The sequence below is a fragment of the Muntiacus reevesi genome, chromosome 5 (assembly GCF_963930625.1).
Source record: "Muntiacus reevesi chromosome 5, mMunRee1.1, whole genome shotgun sequence".
Taxonomy (NCBI): Eukaryota; Metazoa; Chordata; class Mammalia; order Artiodactyla; family Cervidae; genus Muntiacus; species Muntiacus reevesi.
This window is the reverse complement of record NC_089253.1, coordinates 106632673-106647053: the sequence shown is the minus strand read 5'-3', so window position 1 is coordinate 106647053 and position 14381 is coordinate 106632673. Positions and strand designations below refer to the sequence as shown.

General features: G+C 39.2%; 1 protein-coding gene across 3 annotated transcripts in view; it reads right to left on the bottom strand.

Moving 5' to 3' along the window:
* The window catches only part of CEP350 (centrosomal protein 350), a 153035-nt gene extending 138862 nt beyond the window's left edge, over positions 1-14173 (bottom strand). For all 3 annotated transcript variants that reach the window (XM_065936152.1, XM_065936154.1, XM_065936153.1), the window contains exon 1: positions 13834-14173. The gene's annotated coding sequence lies outside the window, so the exon portion shown is untranslated. The remainder of the gene's footprint in view (positions 1-13833) is intronic.
* Positions 14174-14381: the final 208 nt, after the last annotated feature.

Below are 14381 nucleotides of genomic sequence, written 5' to 3'. Positions count from 1 at the left end.
GAAACAAAGGAATGGAATTCATAACACTATTGTGCAAGTAGCCTATAAGAATATATGGCAAAATAAACCACAAGCCACACATACAAAAAAGTATAATTGACCTTGCTGATAGCAGGGCAAAGAAGAGGGCTACAGCTAACCATTTAATAAGTTAAATGTACAATACCATGGAAAAAATGGGAGTCATTTGATAAAAGTATATCATCCATCATTAAAGTACAATGAATCAGAAGACTGGAGCAAGAGACAGTGTTGTTGCTCTGGTTATAATCAAGTAAAGACCTTATCACAATTAGGTCAAAAAACAGTACAAGAACTATGTACAAACTGTATTTGAGGTTCATTTATTCACTCTCTAGACATGTACAAGGTAATGAGCAGTTAAACTGGAGAAATAAGTCCTTGCAGCTCAGCTGGTAAAGAATCGACCTACAATGTAGGAGACCCCAGTTCGATCCCTGGATTGGGAAGATCCGCTGGAGAAGGAATAAGCTACCCACTCCAATATTCTTGGGCTTCCCTGGTGGCTCAACTGGTAAAGAATCCCCCTGCAGTGTGGGAGACCTGGGTTAGGAAGATTCCCCTGGAGAAGGGAACGGCTATCGACTCCAGTAATCTGGCCTGGAGAATTCCATGGACTATACTCCATAAGGTCACAAAGAGTCGGACACAACTGACTGACTCTCATTTCACTTAATAATACACTGCCATTGAGATTCACTGAACAGGAGAAACTACTCAGAAAAGGAAGACATATCTCCCAGCTACTCACCCAGAGCAAAGATTAACTACTAGACCCATGGTTTCAACCTCATGAAAAGTCTTAGTGTTTTTTGGAGGGAATGGTATGGCCCCAGCTAAACAGATACTTTGTGGGAGTTACTAGAGGGGTATCACTAGAGGGCTTCCAAAGCAGCACAGTGGTAAAAAATTCACCTGCCAAAGCTGGAGAGGTAGGAAACACAGGTTTGATCCCTGAGTTGGGAAGATCCCCTGAAGAAGGAAACGGCAACCCACTCCAATATTCTTCCCTGGAATACTGGACAGAGGAGCCTGGCGGGTTGTAGTCCATGGGGTCAGACACAACTCAGCAACTGAACATTCACACATCACTGCAAACTATCAGGTTACAATTTGGCAAACACACCTGCCTTGTTGAGAATTCCATGTCTGGGACTTCCCTGGTGGCACAGTGAATGAGAATCCCAATGAAGGGGACATGGGTTTGATCCCTGGTCTGGAAGGATTCCATATGCCACAGAGCAACTGGGCCCATACACCATAACTGCTGAGCCTGAGGGCCGCAACTGCCGAGCCCATATGCTGCAACTACTAAGGTCCGTGAGCCCTAAAGCCTGCACTCTACAACTAGGGGGGCGGGGAGTGAGCAATGGGTGGCCTGTGCTCACCACCGTTGGAGAGGGCCTATGCAGAGCAGCAAAGGTCTAGCACAGTAAAAAATAAATAAAAAATTAATTACTTAATTTAAAAAAAATAATTCCATGTCTGTTAGCAATCAAATTTCCTGATTCTGGAAGTATCATGATGTTGCTGAGTGTATATCCTCAGCAGATATAAACTCTGATGTATACTGAAATCCAATAACAAAAATTCTACATTCCCAATCATTCCCACTATAAGTGAGATTCTGAGCAGCCAGGCAATGCCTTTCGCCAAGCAGCTGCGGAGTTCCTGTCTCTTGAGCATACTTTTTCAAACAGTTCTAGAGGAGATATCACCTGGATAGCACACATTAAAAACAGATACCAAGGCTCTACTCCCAAGAGATTCTGAATCAGTGGATCTGAGAAGTAAAAAACCTGTATTTTCAAAGGTCTACAGAAATCGCAATACATATGAGCTCTGAGAACTACAGCTCTAGAAATCATTTTCCATCTACTCTTTTAAGCCTGAAGCCCCAAAACACTGTTGATATCATAAAGATGAGCATCAGTGGAGAGAACTAATCCTACTCCCCAACCACCTGACAGCATCTCTCTCCTGAAGTTCCAGAACACTTGACAACAACAATCATTTTAAACCAGGAAGCAAAATCACAGACCTCTAACACTATGGTGGATGAACATGAGGGCATTTAGTAGGAAATAACCATAGCTAACATAGTCTGTGTCTCTTCTATGTGGGCCAAAGGAGCACATTGCTTTCCATACATTATTTCCAATCTCATGAGGCAACTTTCCCTATACTCACTGTACTGATGAAGAAATAGTATCAGACCTTGGAACTAGTCCAAGGTCATTCAGCTAATAAGAGACAGAACTGGAAATTAAATCTAGATCTCTCCCTCTCTCAAACCTCTGAAAGCCACTAATGGTCATTCACATAATGGCATTCACTGGCATACAGATGGCAGCTTTGGGCATAGGAAAGGTCACCCAGGGAGAAAACACAGTACTTGAGAAGAAAAGAGCCCAAGGTTAAACTCTCTTGCACCTCAAGATCTGAAAGACAAGGACTAGCTAGCAAAGGAGACTGAGAAAGCGAAGTAGAGTGGAGGTAGAAAATCAGAGTATAGTGTATAGAAGTCAAAGGGGAAAGAATATGTCAAGAGAGTGGTCAGATGTGATGAATGTTGCCAAAAGGCCAAGCAGGTTGAGAGTCTGTTATCTGAAAATGCTCACTAGGTTTACAGATAAAGAGATCTTTGGTGATTTTACTGAGAGCTAAATGTGAAGAAATGGGGATACCAAGTTCACTGGAACTGCTTGGAGAGGGGCTGAAAAGTATCTTCTAAACACTGATAGAAAACATATTCAACTCTTTTGAGAAGTGTATAAAGGAAAAAGCAGCAGTAACAGAGGAGGGTGTTGTGTTGAGGGATTTTTGTGTTTAAGTAAGATTTGATTAAACATAAATGCTAATAAGAAGTATAAGATTAAGTATAAATGCTGAGATATCAGAGAGAAGAGAAGGCTAGAGATACATATGAGAGAGAATGTAATTGATGGTTACCAAATTTCTTGAGAGAAGCTGGAGTGAGGAAATGTTAAAACAGATGAAGTATTCTTACGGTCCCTTTCCTCTAAAAGTTACTTTTTCAATTTTCTTTTTCCATTTCCCCTATTTATGAACTCTTAGCCTGCCTAGTAAGAGGGAAAGATAAAATGTAAATATAATTCTTTTAAATTTCTCAGCTCTGGTTGGTCTTCTCTAAGTCTGTTCTTACTTCTCTTATGAGGTCACTATTTTGGTAATTCATGAAGTATGAACTCCTTGTTGGCCTTAAGATTATGACTGTTATCAAGCAAATAGTTTTTTAGTTGCGGTCTTATTTGATTTATAGGTTTTCCTGCTTTTTATTTATACCACTTCTAACTAGATTCTTTTTAAAGCATTTATCATAGCTATTTTGAAACTGTGTTTCCATTTTCTACTGGCAAGTTAGTCTCACCCTGAGCTACTTTGGGAGTTAGCTGTCTGTCCCTTCCCCACCACTACTCCCCTGCTTCTATAGCCCTCTCCTTTCCCTTTATTTTTGAATCCATTGTTTGGAGCTTTCATTTATATTTTACTTGATGCATATAGAGTAAACTGCCAAATACAGTTTCCTTTTTAGTTCTTGTGATATCTGACTTTAGTCTGAACAAAGTAGTATTGTTCATTTATGCTTTGACTTTTACACAAAACAACTTGTTTCTCTGTAAGATGACAGTTAAACTCACTTGTAAAATTTACACTAAAACTCCTCAGTCAAATAAATAACAAAAGTATTCTCAAGTCTACTGAAAATTAAGTTTACAGTACTATAAGAAGACCAAGTGCAGTACAGTGATACAGAACCTATGTTATTGATTTCTCAAACTATGGTCAGATCTTATGCCTGATAGCCTAACCCATATAACCAACTGCTTATTTAGAAATCTCAAAGCACATCACACTCATCATCTCCAAAATCCAACTCATGATTATTCCCAAAAAACAAACGAGGTATTTCCTATCGCATTCCAGTTGCACAAGCAAGAAATACCCAGAAGTCAATAATTACACTATATGACCTCTAAGGCCCTTTGAATTTATAATCTATACCACCAGCTCTCAGAGTATGGTCCAGGCATCTCTGAGGGTCTATGAGACCCTTTTGAGGGTGTCTTTAAATTCATAATTATTTCCATAATAACATTAAGACTTTGTCTTTTTCACTCTCATCAGAGTGCATGTAGTGGAGTTTCCCGAAGGCTCCATGACATATATCACAACAGACTGAATACAGAAGCAGATATGAGAATCCAGACGCCTTCTATTAGACCAAACATTAAAAAGATATGAAAACTGCCAAACAATGCCACTTTCTCACTAATTTTTTTTGTTTTGGAAAATATAGCTTTTTTTACTTTAAACTATTATGTATTAATATTCCCTTCTCCAGGGGATCTTCCCAACTCAGGGACTGAACCAGAGTCTCCTGCATTGCAGGCAGATTCTTTACCATCTTAGTCACCAGGGAAGCCCAATATGATGTGAGTTTATGGCTATTTTAAATAAATAAATGTTTAAATTTCTAATACAACATATATCAATAAATATAGTCCACATAAAAGCTCGTTGAATTTTCCATAACTCAAGAGTATAACATGTCTTGATACCAAGAGGTATGAGAAACACTGATCTGTACCTATCATGAGCGCACACATGCTAAGTCGCTTCTGTCATATCCGACTCTTTGTGACCCTATGGACTGAAGCCCACCAGGCTTCTGTCCAAGGGATTCTCCAGGTAGGAATACTGGAGTAGGTTGCCAGGCCCTCCTCCACGGGATCTTCCCAACCCAGGGATCAAACCAGCGTCTCTCACATCTCCTGCACTGGCAGGTGGACTCTACTACTAGCGCTACCTGGGAAGCCCATGCTTATTGTATGTGTATACAAATAAGATATGACGTTTTCAAACAGCCAATTCTCAAGTATCTTCTAGGAGCAAATTTTCCTTTCACATTTACTAACAGCGCTCTCATTCAGTCACATAGACTCATTCAGCTCAACTTTTTACTGAGCACCAACCATGTGCCAGGTACTGGGGATAAAAGATGAGAGATGTGACTCTGTTCTGGCTCTCCCAAGGAGTACTTCCATACCATTGCTTCAGTTCTCTCATCTTTATCAGACCCTATGTAACAACCATCTCTGCCTGAAAGCTTGAGAAAACCAAACCAACCCTGCAATAATCATACTATCTAGTCTCAAAATGGACAAATTTAGTAAGGACCAGGCTAGGAAAAGAGGAAAACATTCCAGCTCTAAATCAGACCTGTACTGTTCCATGTAAATTCTCAGAGTAACCAATACTCCCCTAATATACAAAAACAAATGATCTGAAAATTAGCCTCATCTCTTCTCACATATAAAACACAAACCTCAACAACTACTTTTACAAATGAAGAATGACCATCTATAATCCAGGAAATCCAAAAAAACTGTAACGTTTGATACCAGTTTGGCCTCTGGAGTATAATAGGCTGGATAAGGACTGCAAAGAATGCAGTGTCCTCCACTGATATGAAACGAAGAGCCAAACCAGAGCCTAACTAAAGGTACCCCAGTCTTTTATTTTTAAAACTCTAAAAATAGGAACCTATATTTTGTTCCACCTACTATCTAGTTATCCATTCTGAATATTTACTCCTCTAAACTGATTTCAAGGAATATATCCCTATACAAATGTCTTACGGTGCAAGGCAGGATTTTTTTTTTTCCCCCTAAAGTATGAAATTTTCACTACAAAAGCGTCCCTGATACAGAAGAAACTGTTAACACTCTGCGGAGAAGGAGAGTCTGAGAAAGAAAGCAGATTTTCCAATGGATATGCTTTTGAGTTTTTTAAAGCAGTCTGGCCTCTGGAGTATAGAAGGCTGGGTAAGGATTGCGTTTATCACCTTCTGAGGAAACAAGCAAGGAAAAATAATTTTCAGGAGTTTTCTTCAATATTCAATAATTTAGCTAATTTAGAGGCTGTTAAGGAAACAAATACAACAATTTTTTATTTCATTGGAAGCCTCTGACTTCCTGACACTGTGTAGTCGCTCCCACTTTGTGGATCTGCAGCACTTTACCTTTCCTCTTACCCCCCACCCCCATACAATTATTTACATATTTGTCTCTTACATGGGACTGTGGGGATGATGTTTTATTCCTCTTTATATCCCTAGTCCATGCACAGTACACAGCACATAGTAGGTGCCTCAGACCTGTCTGCTGAATGATGGTCCCACTTATAAGTATCAGAATCCAATTCATAAATGCAAACAGGGCAAAAGAAACAAAAACAAAAACACCCAAAAGTATTTCATATAAGATGAAGAGGTTAACCACTGGAAAGCAAAAAAATTTCTCTCATGGTAATATATTCAAAAAATAATGATTATAAAATAATAGTTATATAGATGCATTTTATATTTTAAAATAAGCTCCAAACTAAATTAAAATACTCTTATAAATTTAGACATGAAAATCATGAATAAAATGAAGCCTGTTAACATAAACGAAGCCAGTGCTATTATCACTCATGCATGATTTTTAAACCTAGTTTTTAAAAGGAAGAAATGTCGTTAAGTCCACTTACAACAACAAAAAATTTAATTGGTTATTTTTAAAAAAAAATCACCTAACCCCACACGTATCAAAGATAAATCCAATTCTTCAGGTTGCAAAAATATCCTTCCATCTATAACAAGATCTCCTTTACATCATTATTTTTCCATAGAATTTAAATGTTTCATCATTTCAACAAGAAAGTGAAGCATCTACACAGATTTTCAGAGATGTATCTATGGAAGTGTAGTCCAACTCCATTTATAAATGACTATAGAGAACAGAGCATATTAGAGTTGAAAGTTAGGGGTCATCTAGCCTTATGTTTTTCAAATAATCAGTAATGGTACCATTAGCAGATCAAAAAGAAATCAATCTGGTAGGTTGAAGCATGAATTTTTTATTGAAACCAAATAAAACTAAATTGAAATATCAGAGTGTGTTGGATTTTTAAAGTGAAGCTTCCATTTCATTTTACATATAGATATACATGTAGCTATGTATATTATGTTCCCATGGAAAATCTATTTTATACTGTGGGTGTCCCAGTCAAACAGTTCATGAGGTTCCCAAGCTTTCTCAGTTCACAGAATCTTTAGTGTCTCAGTTATTTTTCACAGTGACCATAGGCTAAAAAAATATTTAATGGAAATAGTCCCATTTATTAGGCAGTTAGGTCCGTACAACCTAATAAGTATTTATAGCCTAACAACTTATTAGGTGCTTGAAAAACACATATCAAATTAAAAGAAATATCTTAATTACTAAATAACCACAATTACCTATTAATGGGATGTGTGCACCTAATAGATAATACAATTTCTCAAACCTTGAAATCACTTTGGATACAGCCATTTTGATTTACTGTTTCACACTGATTTCTGCACAGAACTTACTTTTAATCACAACAACCACCAAAACCTAGCTTTCTTTTTTTTATTAATTTTTTAATTGATTTACAGAATTTTGCTGCTTTCTGTCGAACCTCAACATGAATCAGCCATAGGTATACATATATTCCCTCCCTTTTGAACCTCCCTCTCATTTCCCCTCCCCATCCTACCCCTCTAGATTTACAAAGCCCCTGCTTGAGTTTCCTGAGCCATACAGCAAATTCTAGCTTTTTGAAGACACACTGTCTTCAAAACACACCCAAAAGAAAGGAGCACAATCTCAAGCACAGTATTTCAAACTAATGGTTTGATCAGTGGTCTCAAAAATGCCAAATATTCCAAAGATAACACTGTAAAAGTGCTGCACTCAATCTGCCAACAAATTTGGAAAACTCAGCAGTGGCCACAGGACTGGAAAAGGTCAATTTTCATTCCAATCCCAAAGAAAGGCAATGCCCAAGAAAGCTCAAAATACCACACAACTGCACTCGTCTCACACACTAGCAAAATAATGCTCAAAATTCTCCAAGTCAGGCTTCAACAATACGTGAACTGTGAACTTCCAGATGTTCAGGCTGGCTTTAGAAAAGGCAGAGGAACCTGAGATCAAATTGCCAACATTCGCTGGATCATTGAGAAAGCAAAAGAGTTCCAGAAAAACATCTATTTCTGCTTTATTGACTATGCCAAAGCCTTTGACTGTGTGGATCACAATAAACTGGAAAATTCTTCAAGAGATGGGAATACCAGACCACCTGACCTGCCTCTTGAGAAATCTGCATGGGGCTCAAGAATCAACAGTTAGAACTGGACACAGAACAACAGACTGGTTCCAAATAGCAAAAGTAGTACGTCAAGGCTGTATACTGTTACCATGCTTATTTAACTTATATGCAGAATACATCATGAGAAACGCTGGGCTGGAAGAAGCACAAGCTGGAATCAAGATTGCCTGGAGAAATATCAATAACCTCAGATATGCAGATGACACCACCCTTATGGCAGAAAATGAAGAACTAAAGAGCCTCTTGATGAAAGTGAAAGAGCAGAGTGAAAAAGTTGGCTTAAAGCTCAACATTCAGAAAACTTAAGATCATGACATCCGGTCCCATTACTTCATGGCAAATAGATGGGGAAACAGTGGAAACAGTGGCAGACTTTAATTTTGGGGCTCCAAAATCACTGCAGATGGTGACTGAAACCATGAAATTAAAAGATGCTTACTCCTTGGAAGAAAAGTTATGACCAACCTAGACAGCATATTAAAAAGCAGAGACATTACTTTGTCAACAAAGGTCCACCTAGTCAAGGCTATGATTTTTCCAGTGGTCATGTATGGATGTGAGAGTTGGACTGTGAAGAAAGCTGAGAGCTGAAGAATTGATACTTCTGAACTGTGGTGTTGGAGAAGACTATTGAGAGTCCCTTGGACTGCAAAGAGATCAAACCAGTCCATCCTAAAGGAAATCAGTCCTGAATGTTCATTGGAAGGACTGATGTTGAAGCTGAAACTCCAATACTTTGGCCACCTGATGCGAAGAGGGGACTCATTTGAAAAGACCCTGATGCTGGGAAACACTGCAGGCAGGAGGAGAAGGGGACGATAGAGGATGAGATGGTTGGATGGCACCACCAACTCAATGGACATGAGTTTGAGTTAACTCCGGGAGTTGGTGATGGACTGGGAGGCCTGGCGTGCTGCAGTCCATGAGGTCGCAAAGAGTTGGACACGACTGAGCGACTGAACTGAACTGAACCTACAGTTGTCAAGTGTAACTGTTTCCCTCAAGAATTTAGAAACATTCCACAGAACCCATGAAATTTTACTTTGGTGCTCCCAGGTACCTCATGGCATCACGGCACGGCCTGGGGATCCAAGGTTTAAGAAACATTGATCCAGTCTTTGTGCTTACTTTGTAAATTAAGAAATAATAGGTAAGGTCACAAGGTGAGAAGAAAAATAAATACACTCACTAGAAATTTTCATAGATCAGTTTTAACTTTCCATTAATAAAAGTTTTAAAATAGAATCTAATCATGTGATATTCTGTGAATGAACTCTGTAGCTCTCTGCAAAATTATATTCAAAAATACCTTCATATGATTGTATAATAGAGAATTCTGCCTCAATATTATTTTCAGAAAAAAGTTTCAAAAATGATAAAAAGTGGAACTTACAATTAACACCACAAAAATGTCTAAAGGAAAAGAAAAGAAAGTCATCTACTCTCCCAGCCATAAACACACTAATAGTTTAATGTCTATCCCTTACAGAGCCTATGTTTTTGTTTTTACACTGAATCACATTCCACAGTTAGTGCAACTAATATTTTTCACTCAATATTATATCATGAACATTCTTCCCTGTCAGAACATAACAGTAACTGCAAATATCTATGTAGGACTTGCGTGCATGCATGCTAAATCATTTCAGTCATGTCTGACTCTTTGCAACTCAATGGATTATGGCCCACCAGGAGCCTCTGTTTATGGGGATTCTCCAGAAAAGAATAGTGGAGTGGGTTGCTATGCCGCCCTCCTCCAGGAGATCTTCCAGACCCAGGGATCGAACCCACGCCTTTTATGCCTCCTGCACTGGCAGGCAGGTTCTCTGTGCTTACTTAGGGCTTAAATATTAACTCATTTAATTCTCATAACAGCTCTGGCAGGTGAGAACTATAATTATATCCACTTTACAGATGTGTTTAAGTAAGCTGCTAATGGTCACAGCTAATAAATGGTTAGGATGTGATCCCAGAAAACAGGCTGCATGGTCCTTGTGCTCAAAGAAACACTCAGTTACTTCTCATGAAGTATCGCTCTCCCTCAATCTGTTAACGAGTGTATTATACGACACAGCATAAATATGCTGTAATTTTAACTATTCCCTTAACCAATGGACATTTAGGACATTTTTGCTATTTATAAATGTTGTAGACATCTATTTGTAATAATACTAAAATGAACATCCTTATAGATGTGTTCTTGTGCTTCTGTATTAAAATTTCTGTAAACTCCTAAAAAAGAAATGACTCTACCAAATAATATGTGCAGCTTTAATTTTGATAGGGAATGCCAAATTTCCTTCCAGAAACAGCTGTACCACGTTAAAGTCCCAACGACAGAGAAGAGGGTTGAGATTCATATTTAAGTTAAAAAATATTTTTGATTCAAGAAAAGCGAGGCCTCTTTTGAGTCTTCAACTAATACAATTTCTTCTTATAGAGAAGAGATTACTGATTGATCACAACTACCCTCTGATTTGATAATTATCTTCATATTAAACAAATGTAGTAGAGTCTGCATAGTGGAGTCTTCGGTTATGAAATCAACTATGGGTGAGATATTTCCTCTATATGATCCTCTATTTACTTATGTATAAAACGTGGGAATTGGACTAGCTAGCCTTTAAGATTTAAAACTCCCAATGCTGTAATTAAGAAGTGACTTAAAGTTATTAAAGCCTGTAATTACAGTACTAGTGTAACAGGTCAGGGTCTTAAAGCTCCCATTTCCTTTAAATTACAATAACTACTGCCAGAACATCTAGGCAAATCATTAAAATAGTCAATAAAGTTTTCAGGATCTACCTGTGGCTTATTCTCAATATCTTTTAATCCCAGGCTGTCATTCCTCTGCTACCTAGCAAAGCTGAATTTACCTGTGGAGTATATTCCTAAGAAGAGCAGATGTGTGCCTAGGAACCATGAACTAGTGTTTCACTTCGTTTATATACTATACCAACACCACTCTCTAGTCAGTTTATTCAGCCAATATTTATTGACTATTTTGCTGTGTGCTAGGCACACAATAGTTGATAGACAATCTCTGCCATCATGAAACTTACAGACTAGATGAGGAAGGCAAATAACCCAAAGAAACCACTAGCAAATGTGAAGTTATACGTGCTCACGGAACAAAAAAATATTAACACAAAAAAAGAATAATTCAGGTTTGGGAAGCTATTTTGTGACATTAGAAATTGACATGGAAAAAAAAGTCAGTAAAGAAAATTACTTCACAACTTGCCCCACAAGGCAAAAATAGCAATCACAAGTATAGGCGGCAAGTTAACTTTTTAAATCATCGATTCTATAATAAAATCACCAAGATGTCAATACTTTTCAGTTATGCTGCTTGTGGCTTGAATATCTGTTTCAACTAAACAAAAATACAAACTATCTGAAATACTAAAAATGACAGAACTCTCAGTATCCAAACAAAATGAAAGATGACAAATTAACTATAATTTCTTAAGAACATTGTTCGACCAAAAAATACATATAGAAGTAAAGCAATTCACTACAATAATTCATGACTTGTTACTAATTAACCCAATGCTATGAAAATACTAATGTTTTTAAAGAACTGACAGTCATCAATATAAGGAACTTCTTACTTACCAAAAGGAAGAAAAAATAACTTTTTTTAGATGTAAAAAGATAACAAATCCCAGAAATATCTATATTAATATCCAATTTTAGGTGATACTAATCCTAGGATGTTAACTAGATTTATGATCACTTCACAATATATACAAAGAGCAAATCACTGTTATACACCTGAAACTAACATGTCAATTATACCTCAATGAAGTAAATAAATATTTTAAAGCCTTTGATCATCTGTGGAAACAACAGCATCATTCACATAAATAAATGAACTTTCTTGTTATTTATTTATTCCCTGTCAATTTCCACAACTGCAAAATAAAGACATTTGTCAAATCTACCTTATAAAATTGCTATGAGGCCTAAATAAGATAATTTATGTGGAAGCACACCAAAAAATGATGTAAGTTATTTTAGCAGCAGCTTCTTTTTGCTCCAACAGTAACTTACAGCTATTTAACTAACAACAAAATTTATTAGACAGTGACTTCATCTTCCTTTCTTCGGTAAAAGTCTTATAAAATGGACAAGAGACTAGCAACTAGAGCATTAAAAAAAATTCTAAACTTCATAATTCATTGATTACCCAACAAGAGGCTGGTTGTTCAAGTATTAACACTCTTACATAACACTATACTCCAGTATATCTTAGAGAATCAGAGAAATTCTTCTACATATGTATGAAATTTTTTACATATTATAACTAACCATCATTACAAACACATGCCCTGCTACTACTCACTATGCAAAGATGAGATACACATGTATTTATCCACACATACAATGTATCCTAGTTTTGTGTTTATTTTTCTGATTAAAGTATCTTAAATTGAATGCACTGACAGTTCAACAGTTCAGATTTATTTCATTACACTGAATGGAGTTTGTCAATTTAGCACACCAAAACTAATTATTACATGCCCATGGGCTTAAGGCAACTTCTACCACAGGTCTAACAAACAATCCCCCAAAGTCACAATCTCATGTTATGATTAACAGCAGCACGTTGCCTTGTTTAAAAACAATATTTTAAACTACGAAAATGTTTATTGGAGAGGAGTTTATCATTGCTTCCACAAACCTTTTCCAGTTACTAGATTTGCCTAAAATAGCCATTCTTTTAAAACCTTTAAAAGACAGGACTGGAGGAGGTATCGTTAACATGGCAACATAACCATTAACGACTTTTCAAAACAAGGATCACCATCAAAACAAAACAATCAGGTGGAGTACAGACATGGATACTGATCACTATTCCTGACAACGCATTTTTTTTCCTATATGGAGGACTTGCTGCTACACCAAAACCACATCAAAATCTATACCTATTTGCAAACTTCCTATCCGAAAAGCCAGTCAAAATCCAACCCATATTTGTGACATTAGTTAAATGTCATTTAGCATGTTAGGCTACACTTAGAAGAGGGCGGGGGAGAATACTGACAATTTATAAAGCGTACAAGCTTTTTAAATCTCCCCCTCCACCACTTGTGAATAAATGAATAGACTACATTCAGCAGCTGCCAGAGAAGAAGATCAAAGTTTTCCCTATACTTGAGAATGTTTATTCCCACCAAAAAGGAACAGAAACTAGTCATCCTTGCCACTGTAGCCAGTTCCCCGGAATTTCCCAAAATATGCCTGATCTTCAAATGAACAAGGGACACTTCTCCGCAGACCAAAGGCAAGAGTGTATCTCACATCTTTCCTGAAGAGAGGAGGGGCGGTGGGGGGGTGTGGGGGGGCGGTCAGGCACTGGAGGGAAAGAAGGAAATCTCGTCCACGGCAGGCACCAGTGGGACCTGAAACCCAGGTCTCAGAATGGCCCTCCTAGCAAAGCTTCAGGACCCAGGGAGGCTCCTTCAGGGGGACGCCAGGCTGGGCCAGGACTCCCCGCGCCCCGCCCCGCCTCTCTCGCAGCCGCCGCGGACCCGGGACCGCGGACAGAGGCAGCGGAGGCTCAGCGAGCATCCGCGGTCCTAGCCAGGTCCCCCCGCAGCTCACCTGAGAGAGTCGCCTCCGCCCTCGGCCCCTACGGTGCATCCCGCGGGGCCTGGCGGAGGGTGCAGTGACGCCGCCCCGACCGGCCCCAGGGCTGCCCGGCCTGGCCTCCCCGCTCCGGGGACGCACCGGCTGCCCGCCTCGCACCGGCTCCCGGGATCCGCCGGTCTGCAGAGAAGGAAGGAGAGGCAGAAAGGCTGCCTCCCCTCCCCCACAGCAAGCCACCCCCTGAGCTGCGGCTCTCTGCAGTTCCCTCTGGCGCAGGTCTGGCCCGGCTCCCCCGCCCGGGAGTCACTTCGGCAGCGGCGGCCCAGTCGCCATTACAGCCCAACAACTGACACGGAGGAGGAGCGGCGCCGGCGGCAGTGGCTGTGGCGGCGGCGCGAGGCAGGGCGGGAGCAGTCAGGGTCCGGGCAAACCTCGCGAGAACTGTCCCGAGTCGGAGCCAGAGGAATGCAACCTTCGGTTAGGGCCATGTTGAGTGTGGCCGAGAGGCGAGTGTGAGATAAAACGAGGAGAGGAACCTCATGGGCGCCATGTTTTGTGTGGCG